Consider the following 12,193-nt stretch of genomic DNA (forward strand, 5'->3'; position numbering starts at 1 on the left):
TTACCCAGGGATGGTGCAATTGAGCATTGTTCAATTTCCATGGGTTTGTAGGGTTTCTGTGATTTGTGTTATTGTTGGATTCTAATTTTAATGCATGGTGGTCTGAGAAGATACAGGGGATTATTCCAATTTTTTTGTATCTGTGGAGATTTGCTATGTTGCCAAGTATGTGGTCAATTTTAGAGAAGGTTCCATGTGGCACCGAGAAAAAGGTATATCCCTTTGTGTTTGGGTGGAATGTTCTATAGATGTCTGTTAAACCCAGTTGGGTCATAACTTCTATTAGTTCTTTTGTTTCTTTGTTAAGTTTCTGTCTGGAGGTCCTGTCTAGCGGTGAGAGCGGAGTGTTGAAGTCTCCCACTATTAGTGTGTGAGATTTTATGTGCAATTTGAGCTTTAGTAATGTTTCTTTCACAAATGTAGGTGCCTTTGTATTTGGGGCGTAGATGTTTAAAATTGAGACTTTAACTTGATGGACTTTTCCTTTGATGAATATGAAATGTCCTTCTTCATCTCTTTTGATTGATTTTAATTTGAAGTCTTGTTTGTTAGATATTAGGATTGGGTCCGTTTGATTGTAAAATCTTTTCCCATCCCTTTACCCTGAGATACCGTCTGTCTTTGATGTTGAGATGTGTTTCTTGTATGCAGCAGAAGGATGGGTTCTGTCTTCGTATCCATTCTGCTAGTCTGTATGTTTTTATAGGCAAGTTGAGGCCATTGACATTGAGGGATATCAATGACCATTGATTGATGATTCTTGTTTGTGCTTGATTTATTGGTAGTGACGTTATTTTATGTAGTTTCTCCTCCCTTTTTCTTTTGGTGTTATGTAAAGTGGGATTATATATTGCCTGTGTCTTTGTGAGTGTAGTTATCTTCCTTGGACCTAGGTTTTCCTTCTAGCACTTTCTGTAGAGCTGGATTCATGGACACGTATTGCTTAAATCTGGCTTTGTCATGGAATATTTTGTTTTCTCCATCTATGGTAATTGAAAGCTTTGCTGGATATAGTAGTCTGGGCTGGCATCCTTGTTCCCTTAGTGTTTGTAGCACATCTGTCCAGGATCTTCTGGCTTTCATCGTTTCCATTGAGAAGTCAAGTGTAATTCGGATAGGTCTGCCTTTATATGTTACTTGGCCTTTTTCTTTAGCTGCTCTTAATATTTTCTCTTTATTCTATAGGTTTGATGTTTTGATTATTATATGGCGATGTGACTTCTTTTTCTGGTCCAGCCTATTTGGTGTTCTGTAAGGTTCTTCTATTTTCATAGGCATATCCTTCTTTAGGTTAGGGAAGTTTTCTTCTATGATTTTGTTGAATATGTTTTCTGTAACTTTGAGCTGTATTTCTTCGCCTTCTTCTATACCTATTATTCTCTGGTTTGGCTTCTTCATGGTGTCCCATATTTCCTGGATATTTTGTGTTAGGGATTTATTGGTTTTGAGGTTTTCTTTGGTTGACGACTGTATATCCTCTAATGAGTCTTCAACACCTGAGAGTCTCTCTTCTATCTCTTGTATTCTATTGGGGATACTTGCATCTGTAGTTCCTGATCATTTACCCAGCTTTTCCATTTCCAGCATCCCTTCGTTCTGTGTTTTCTTTATTGTTTCTATTTCAGCTTTCAATCCTTCAACTGTTTGAGTTGTTTCCTTCATTTGTTTGGTTGTTTTTTCTTGGTACTCTTTAGATTCTTTGAGAGATTTGTTTATTTCTTGAAATTTTCCCTCATTTCATGGATTTTTTTAAGGTCTGTCTCCTCTGCTTCATCTATGTAGTGCTTTTCATGTCTTGCTGGCGTTGGTTCCCTAGATTCTGATGGAGTCATGTTGGTCATTTGATTGCTGAGTGAGCTCTTATTCTGCCTTCTTCCCATTTCTTCTTCCAGTGTGTGCTGGTGGGGGTCTTTCTGTCTCCACTGGTCTCCTTCCTTCCTGAAGCTGAAGCGGGGATCACCAGAGTTTGGGGCCTAGCTGGCTGGCTGGGATCGCTGGAGTTTGGGGCCTGGAAGGGCTGATGTCTTTCCTATGTTGGCAGGTCTTCTGGATGCCAGGAGCTGCCCTGGAAGATCAAGGGGATTGGGGTCGGGCAGAGGATGAGGAATGTCCCCCTGGAGACCCAAGGTCACCTAGCTGGGATGGCCGGAGATAGGGGCCTGGAAGGGCTGATGTCTTTCCTCAGCCCTCCATTTTTCTTACACTTGAGAAAGGTCAAGCTAGTAGGACTGGCCTGGAGCTCACTGTTAAGCTCCTAGGGTCCTGAACTTGAAATCTGTCTGCCTCAGCCTCCTGTGCAGTAAGGATTATAGGCCTACAGCACCATGCCCAGCACTGCACTACCAATGCTTGTATCCAAAGCTTGGAGCTCTACTGGTTTCAAAGCTTCCTTCTTAGACTAGACATCATGGATAGGGAAGGTCACCAAGGGCCACTAGGTGGCGACAGAGTCTAATGTCTAAGTTGATACTTTAATATCTCCAAATATACAGGGGAAGTCAGTGCAATTCGAACGGCACTGGCTGGCTCAAAAGAGGTAAAGGAAACGGAGAAGTACTTGTGCCTACAGTCTCAGCACCTGGTAAGGGGTGATGCGTAGATAGGTAGAGATAGGTGACCATCTTGAGCCTGGGAAACCGTATCATGGGTGGCAGAGGATGGCAGGGAGCCAAGAACAAAATAAAAAAAAAAAACAGAAAGCCATGAGGCCAGTGAGCTGAGGTCACAAAGATTAGTGAACCCGTTATCAGGGTAAGTCAGTGAAGTAGGCACATGCAAGCAATGGGGGGGGGGCGGTGGTGGATGCCCTCTGTTCATTGTGACCATTCACACATATTCATAAGGGGGGCCTTCCCACACAGCTCTTTCCCAATGACGCTGAAGGACTTTTCTGTTTAAAGACCTCCTTTGTGATACCAAGCCTCCATCCATCCCGCTTTGCACTCAGCTGCATGGCTAATCCCCCGTGGTTGACGTCAACCTTGCCTCCATCCTGGGCAGCCAGGTGTTCTGCAGAAAGTTCCAAAAGCCTCTGCATTCGAATCAACTCTAAAATCCTCACAAGTGAACCAAGGTTGCGCAACTCCTCCTTCTCTGTTTGGCTCCCCATGGCCTCGCAGAGGCCATTCTTTGTCTTCTCTGGGACAGCCTCTCCTCTCTGCAGGGTTGGAGTCATCTGCCCTGCCTCCTCCAAAGCCACTCTCTACTGCAGACAGAGCAAGCTGGGCTCCAACCTCTGGGCATATTGACAGAGTTGGATGGGGGAGACATCCACCTTTCTCCAATGGGGAAAAACCAAAAGATCTCATTCCCTGGATCCATTTACTGGAGCGAGAAACGCTGGCGACTGGATCCATTTACTCCTCTGGGAGATGAGCGAGAAACGCTGGCGACTGGAGTTTTCCCTCCTACATCACAGGAAGAGGTGTGGGAAGAGGTTTCCACAGAGGTTCCTGAGACGGTGCTTTTACACTGTTCTCTGCGGAGCCCACAAACACAATAGACTGCAGTTTTCTATCCTTTACATTTCAGCTAACAGAATCCTACCTCAAAGGCTTGTGATTCATAGAGTCAGACATTTCATACATATTTGCTGACTATGGAGCCAAGATACATAGCCATTTACTTCTGCCAAGTTCAGGAATAAGATCAGGAGTGACTTCTATGGCAGGTACCAGATACTGACACAAGGGAATCATGCAAGTGAGATTGCCAGGTCTTCCTTTAGCACTATAGAGAGAAAAGTCACTCACTGGCTAGCAGGCATATGCCTGTGTGCACCACAGTTACTCTTAAATCTTCTGACATTTGAGTTTGCACAATTTTTTATTTGTTTGTTTGCTTTAAAGAATACCTTCTTTCGTTCACTTATTTGTGTGTATGAATGCTCACATGGCTGTGCATGTCACAGCTAGTATGTGGTCATAGGACAACCTATGGGAATTATTCTCTCCTCTCCCATGTGGGTCTCAGGAATTGAACTCAGGTCCTTAGACTTGGCAGCAAACACCCTTACCAACTGTGCTACCTCGCTGGCCTTGTTGGTTTGTTTTTTTGAGACAAAGTCTTACTTTATTAATGCTGACTGCCTGATATTCACTATATAGTCCGGGTGGCCTCAAAGTTGTGGCAATCCTGCCTCAGCCCATAAGTACTGGAATTCTCACCCTGTGCCAACACTTCCAACTCGGTTTTCAAAATCCTTTCATAGCTCTTTAAAGTCACCAGAATTAACTTAAAGAAACTGTCTTAGTTAGGGTTTCTATTGCTGAGACAAAACACCATGACCAACGAACAAGTTGGGGATGAAAGGGTTTATTTGGCTTACACTTCCAAATCACTGTTCATCACCCAAGGAAGTCAGGACAGGAACTCAAGCAGGGCAGGATCCTGGAGACAGGAACTGATGCAGAGACCATGAAGGGGTGCTACTCACTGGCTTGCTCTTCATGGCTTACTCAGCCTGTTGTCTTACAGAACCCAGGACCACATGCCCAGGGCTGGTATCACCCACCATGGACTGTGCCCTCCTCCATGGATCACTAATTGAGAAAATGCCTTACTGCTGGATCTCAGGGAGGCTCTTCCTCAGCTGAGAAGCCTTCCTCTGATGACTCTAGCTTGTGTCAAGTTGGCACACAAAATCAGCCAGTACAGACACCAATATCTTCTGGTGGTTGGGGGTGGGGTCTCAAGACAGGATTTCTCGTGTAACAGCTCTGGCTTTGTAAACCAAGATGGCCTCAAACTCACAGAGATCCGCCTACCCCTACCTCCCCAAGTGCTGGGATTAAAGGTGGGTGTCACCACTGCCCTGAAGACATAAATATCTTTAATTGAACTCAATACTTCACTCTGTCAGCCTAATGTTAAATTAGCAAAATGGTACACTAACAAATTAAATCAATACAATTGAAATTAATGGGCTTTCAACTACTTCCATTAACTGTACTTACTGAGGATAACATACGCATATGCCAATGTGGTGATTTGAATGGGATGTCCCTCCATTGTCTCAATCATTTGGATACTCAGACTCCAACTGGGGATGCTCTTTGAGGAGGTTTAAATGGTACAGCCTTGCTGAAGGAAGTATATATAGCATCGTGGGCAGGCTTTGGAATAAATATCCTACTCTACACATGATTCTCTCTCTCTCTCTCTCTCTCTCTCTCTCTCTAGCCACCAGCCTCACTGCAGCCTCAGCATTACAATATGGAACTATGAGCCCAAATAAGTGTTCTTCAAGCTGCTTTGGCCATGATGTCTTATGGAAGCAACAGAAAAGTCACTAATGTGGCCAGCTGGATCCCATTTTCTGGCTTCTGTGTCACTGCATACAGAACTGAGATGTGTAGAAAGAAAGTAGGATAAAGAGAGGAACCTGCCTGACTGCATTTTGAAGGCAGGAGCCATCATGTTGTATTTCTAAAAATAAGTTTCTTTTTACTTTGAGAGTTGAGTAGCTGGTTCCTGGAATCTGACCTTCCCCAAACCCATGTCTTTGATTTGTTTTTGAGAATACCTTGACCCTTCCTGACCCTTGATGACCCTCAAAAATTCCCTAATCACATGATAGATAACCACATGATTTTTAAGAAATTTCTTCATTGCCCCATTGTCTCCCTTCTGTAAAACTACTCATGATCTTACTCCTGAAAAGGGGCTCAAGAAATGGATTCTGGGTTGCTCTCTTTAATCTGACTTAGGAGGCAGTAGCTGGCCAGATCTTGAGTGCACCCCAATAAAAATCAAGCTTGCTTCAAATTTGACTCAAATTGTGGTAGAGGTCTTATTCTTGATGTTGGGATTAACAAAACCACAAGAGATAGGCTATTGTAAACACAGGGTTTCCTAAGGACTCTCTCAGGCAGACTGGTGTTGAAGACCTGGGAGAACTTGATTATGTCTTAACCCCTGACTCCAGGCTGCCTAACCCAGGCTGCAGCTCCTGAACCAGCCCCATCCTCTCTTCTGCATCCCAAAGCCCACATCTGCGCTCGCCCTTGTAGTTAGATACAGCCTCGGCTGCCAGCCCAGGCTCACCCCATGCTGAAGCAGGGCAGGCCTCCACTGGGACAAAGCAAACCCATCATCTCCCCAGAGCTGGGAGAGCATGCAGCAGCGAGTGTGTGAGCATCGAGTGTTCGGCTCCTTGTCTGGTGAATTCTTACAGTTTTGGTTGTGAGCCTAGCCTTTAATGGCTGAGCTATCCCTCCAGCCCTTGTCTGGTGAATTTTTAGGGGATGATGTTACCAGTTGATAATTATGAGGCCAATGTTTGCATGCTTGTCCCAGAACTTGGCTTCCAGCTTCCTGGGAGCCTGGGAGCCTGAGAGCTACCACAGAGAAGCTGGCTTCTCAGTGCTGTTCATTCATAAACACATGAGGGCAAGCTGAGAGAGACACTGTGCCTTCGTGATGGAATCAGAGGAGGAACAGGAAGGTGTGTTTTCCTGAGGTCACATTTCCCTGTCAGAGCTCAGGCAAAAGTGAAGGAAATGGTCACTGAAGGGACCCAGGGCCTTTAGGAACTGCTGCAATTCCTCATTAAGGAAGGAGCCTGTCTCTGGAGCTGCAACATTTCTGAGGTAGGCTAAAGGGGGAACTTTCTTTGGAAACTGTAGAAATATTAATATTTAGAGGAGTCATGACTTTCTTTTTTATCATTTTTTATTTTAATTTTAAATAGCTTGTTTTACATGTCAATCCCAGTTCCCTCTCCCTCCCCTCTTCCCGCACTCCCCTTCCCCCCTCCCTCCCACCCTATTGCCAAATCCTTCCACATAGGAGATATCTAGAGTCTGTCATTTTACTCTTGGTAGGGTCAAGGCACTCCCCTAAGAGTCCAGGCTGAGAGAGCATTTCTCTTTGTGCTATAGGCACATGAAGACAGTTTGTATACCAGGGATAGACACTGATCCACAGCTCAGGGCCCCATAGGTTGCCCAGGCCTTCTCACTGACACTCACATTTGGGGGGTCCAGATCAGTCCCATGCTGGCCTCCCCACTGTCGGTCTGGGGTCCAAGAGCACTCCCCTGTTCAGATCAGCTGTCTCTGCTGGTTTTGCCAGCCCATTCTTTGCCAATTTGCTCATCACTCCTCTCTCTCTGTCGCTGGGTTCCTTGGGTTCAGTTCAGTGATTAGTTGTGTGTTTGCCTCTGCTTCCATCAGTCACAGGATGAAGGCTCCTGGATGGTTATAGACATCAAGTTCATTATCAGGAATGGGCATTCAAGGTGGTCCCTCCACTATTGCTTAGCTTGCCAATTGATGTTATACCTTTAGATCACTCGAGGTCACTCTGGTGCCTGATCTGTCTTCGACCCTATGATTCCCTCTTCCCCCTATTCTACCCCCACCCCCTCAACTTCCTGTTCCCCCATGACCAACTCCCTTCCTCTTTACCCCCTCTATTCTTCCCAGGTCCCATTCCCCCCCACCCCTCGCCGTGTTCCCATCCATTCAGAGGATCTTGTCTCCATCCTCTTCTCTTGGGTACTATGCATATATGCATATCTTTTAGGTTCTTTCCTGTTTCCCAGACTCTCTATGTGTGGAAGTGCAGACTGACACTATCCTGATCCATATCTAAAATCCATATATGAGTGAGTACATACCATGTTTGTCTTTTTGCGACTGGGTTACCTCACTCAGGATGGTTTCTTCCAGTGCTATCCATTTACCTGCGAATTTCAAGATTCCATTGTTTTTTTTCTGCTGAGTAATACTCCATTGTGTAAATGTACCACATTTTCTCTATCCACTCTTCAGTTGAGGGGCATCTAGGTTGCTTCCAGGTTCTGGCTATTACAAGCAATGCTGCTATGAACATAGTGGAGCAGATGCCCTTGTTGTATGAACCTGCCTCATTTGGATAAATGCCTAAGAGTGGAATTGCTGGGTCTAGTGGTAGATTAATTCCCATTTTCCTGAGGAATCTCCATACTGATTTCCAAAGAGGCTGTATGAGTCGGCATTCCCACCAGCAATGGAGGAGTGTTCCTCTCTCTCCACATCCTCTCCAGCATAAATTGTCTTCGGTGTTTTTGATTCTAGCCATTCTGACAGGAGTAAGATGGTATCTCAGAGTTGTTTTGATTTGCATTTCCCTGATGGCTAAGGATGTTGAGCACTTTCTTTAGTGTCTCTTTTCCATTTTAGCCTCCTCTACTGAGAATTCTCTATTTAGCTCTGTACCCCACCTTTCAAGTGGAACCTTTGGTGTTTTGGAGACTTGTTTCTTGAGTTCTTTGTAAATTTTGGAGATTAGCCCTCTGTCAGATGTAGGGTTAGTGAATATCTTTTCCCATTCTGTGGCCTGCCTTTTTGTCTTTTTGACTGTGTCCTTTGCCTTACAGAAGCTTTTTAGTTTCAGAAGGTCCCATTTGTTAATTGTCGATCTCAGTGCCTGTGCCACTGGTGTTATGTTTAGGAAGTGGTCTCCTGTACCAACTTGTTGAAGAGTATCTCCCACTTTCTCTTCTAAAAGTTTCAGTGTGGCTGGATTTATGTTGAGATCTTTGATCCATTTGGACTTAAGTTTTGTACAAGGAGATAAACATGGATAGATATCACTTGCCAAAACTAAATCAAGAACAGATAAATAATCTAAACAGACCTATAACCCCTAATGAAATAGAAGCAGTCATCAAAAGTCTCCCAAACAAAAAAAAGCCCAGGCCCAGATGGCTTCAGTGCAGAATTCTACCAGAAATTCAAAGAAGAGCTCATTCCAATACTCGTCAAAGTATTCCACACAATAGAAGCAGGAGGCTCACTGCCAAACTCTTTCTACGAGGCTACAATTACCTTGATACCCAAGCCACACAAAGACACAACTAAGAAAGAGAACTATAGACCAGTTTCCCTCATGAACATCGATGCAAAAATACTCAATAAAATACTTGCAAACCGGATTCAAGAACACATCAGAAAAATCATCCACCATGATCAAGTAGGCTTCATTCCAGGAATGCAGGGATGGTTCAACATTAGAAAATCTATCAATGTCATCCACCATATTAACAATCTGCGAAAGAAAAACCACATGATCATCTCACTAGATGTTGAAAAAGCCTTTGACAAAATCCAGCACCCCTTCATGATAAAGGTCCTAGAGAGATCAGGGATAACAGGAACGTACCTGAATATAATAAAAGCAATGTACAGTAAACCAACAGCTAACATCAAACTAAATGGAGAGAAACTCAAAGCAATTCCTCTAAAATCAGGAACAAGACAAGGCTGTCCACTCTCTCCATATCTCTTCAATATTGTACTTGAAGTTCTAGCTACACCAATAAGACAACAAAAGGAGATAAAGGGGATACAAATAGGAAAAGAAGAAGTCAAACTTTCACTATTTGCAGATGATATGATAGTTTACATAAGTGACCCAAAAAACTCTGCAAGGTTACTCCTAGAGCTGATAAACACCTTCAGCAAAGTGGCAGGATACAAGGTAAACTCAAAAAAATCAGTGGCCCTATTATATACAGATGATGAAGTGACTGAGAAAGAAATCAGAGAAACATCACCTTTTACAATAGCCAAAAACAGCATCAAATATCTGGGGATAATGTTAACCAAGGAAGTGAAAGACCTGTATATCAAGAACGTTGTGTCTTTGAAGAAAGAAATCAAAGAAGATACCAGAAAATGGAAAGATCTCCCATGCTCTTGGTTTGGTCGGATCAACATAATAAAAATGGCAATCTTGCCAAAAGCAGTCTATAGATTCAATGCAATCCCTATCAAAATTCCATCACAATTCTTTAAGGACCTGGAAAGAACATTAATCAACTTTATATGGAAAAACAAAAGGCCCAGGATAGCCAAAACATCCCTATACAATAAAGGAATTTCAGGAGGCATCACCATACCTGACTTCAAGCTCTATTATAGAGCTATAGTCCTGAAAACAGCTTGGTATTGGCACAAAAATAGGCAGGTAGACCAATGGAACCGAATCGAAAGTCCTAATTTTAACCCACACACCTATGAACACCTGATTTTTGACAAAGAAGCTAAAACTGTACAATGGAAAAAAGAAAGCATCTTCAACAAATGGTGCTGGCATAACTGGGTACTGGTATGCAGAAGAGTCATGACTTTCAACTTACAGGTCCCTCCTCCTATCTCTGTACTTGAGTGGACACATGACAGGCCTTGTATTCCAAAGACCATGCGAGTGATGTGTGTGGCACCTTTGTACGTGTGCGTGTATGTGTGTTTTATTAGAGGGAGACAGAGAGACAGAGCCAGAAAGAACAAGAGAGTCACTAGATTGCCAGAGCCAGCCTGGGTCTTGCTGCAACTTGCTGCCTGGGGCTCCTCAGTGCTGGGATGAAGGCCTGTGACGCCATGCCAGCTCATCATTACTAATATGATTTTGCAGTTCACACCCAAAAAAGTGGTCCTCAGAGAACAGGCTAGTCTTGTGGGTAATTTGACTCCTACGAGCTCTCCTGTGAGACTGCAGCCCTTGCCTTGGAGGAGAGCCATGGCTCTTACAGACAGGAAACTAAAGCCATGCAAACAGAGTCAGAATGACATCACAGGACATAGCAAGGTTGGTATGATATCTCAGGCAATTTCCCAATGATGAAGATAGCTTTTGGAAGTGGTAGTACAAAGAACCACCCACTTCAAAGTCCATTGGATTTGTCAACCCTAAAGCTACCTCTTCATTTAGTGATTAAGTAGGCAGGAATTGCCAGACAGTGGTGGTCCATGCCTTTAATCCCAGCACTTAGGAGGCAGAGGCAGGCAGATCTACAAGTTCAAGGCCAGTCTAGTCTACAAATTCACAGCCAGGGCTCTGTGTCACAGAAAAAAAAATTAATAAGTAACTAGTAAGTGAAAAGGCCAATATTTACTTACTAATTTAAATATTTACTGATGTTTCTTGAATGGATTAATGATAATATGGTTGTCACAACATGGCTTTTCTATTTGATCACCTCTCTTGACACTATATTTGAGGAAGTTTTCTCATTTCTTTGTGGTTTATTCATTTCCATGTGCTCTCCTGAATTTCATTTCATTCACTGGATTGTTGTTGACTAATGCTGGTATTTGTGTGTATGCTCTATTTGAGCTGGCTCCTGTGTCTGAGAGGCGGGACCATCATTTACTGATCTTAAAATTGAAGCAATCATCCTGCCTTGGCTTCTCAACACTCTAGTTTCTTCTAATGGAAAATGGTACACATGTAGTCTGTAGTTTGAACGAGAATTTATGTCTGTCCAGTCCTAAAAGGTATATTTTAATTTTTGTAACTTTTCACAGCTGTCGACTTTTCTTACAGTAGGAAATCTGGCTCAGAGCTGGCTACATGATTTGCCCACAGCTGGAAAATGAGAAACCAAGAAGCTCTGACAGCACAGGGAAAATGCGCTGCTGACGGTTTGAAAACCTCTTTCCTTGTTTGTGGGCTCTGTTTTTGTTTTCTATTCCTTATCATTCTCAGTGAAGAAGCATTAAGATGCTTCATTATTAGTATGCCTCTGTTATTTTGCAACACCTGTTTAAAGTGTAAATATAAAACCTTTAACTCAAGCACAGAGTCACACACTATAAGACTCAGAAGAGAATAGAGTCAGTGAGCGTGTTTTTTATCTCGATTCTGGATACGAAACCAGTCTACTAACAAGTCCTGCTATTGATTATTGAGTCTAGGTTACTGAAATGAAAAGGAATTATGAGTTTATTTCTCTCATTCTCTGTCACATTCCACACAAGTGATTGTCTCATGAGCAGAAGTGACACAGATAAGTCATACCTTCCCTGATGACTTCCTATCTAAAACTCAGCCAGGTTGAGACAATTACATCAACCAAAACCTTTGGTTCATCAATTATATTGTATGAGTATAATCTCATCATATTCACAGGTCTGCCTACACTCAAGGGAAGGGATCATACAGTGAACATCATTGGAGGGTCATAGATTCTGACTACATCTGTCTTGGGACAAATGTTGCTGGAAAGTTGCCAACTTTTAACAGTCTATGCTGTACATAGGATACTACAGAGTCCAGAGAGCCAGAAGAATGAATTAATACAAAAGCAGACAAGCTACTGAAAAAAAATGAAGTATAAATGTGTTCAGATGGAGCTGGGCAGTGGTGGTGCATGCCTTTAGTCCCAGAACTTGGGAGGCAGAGATAGGTGGATCTCTGAGTTCAA

The sequence above is a fragment of the Mesocricetus auratus genome, unplaced genomic scaffold (genome assembly GCF_017639785.1).
Source record: "Mesocricetus auratus isolate SY011 unplaced genomic scaffold, BCM_Maur_2.0 Super-Scaffold_100019, whole genome shotgun sequence".
In the NCBI taxonomy this organism is placed as follows: domain Eukaryota; kingdom Metazoa; phylum Chordata; class Mammalia; order Rodentia; family Cricetidae; genus Mesocricetus; species Mesocricetus auratus.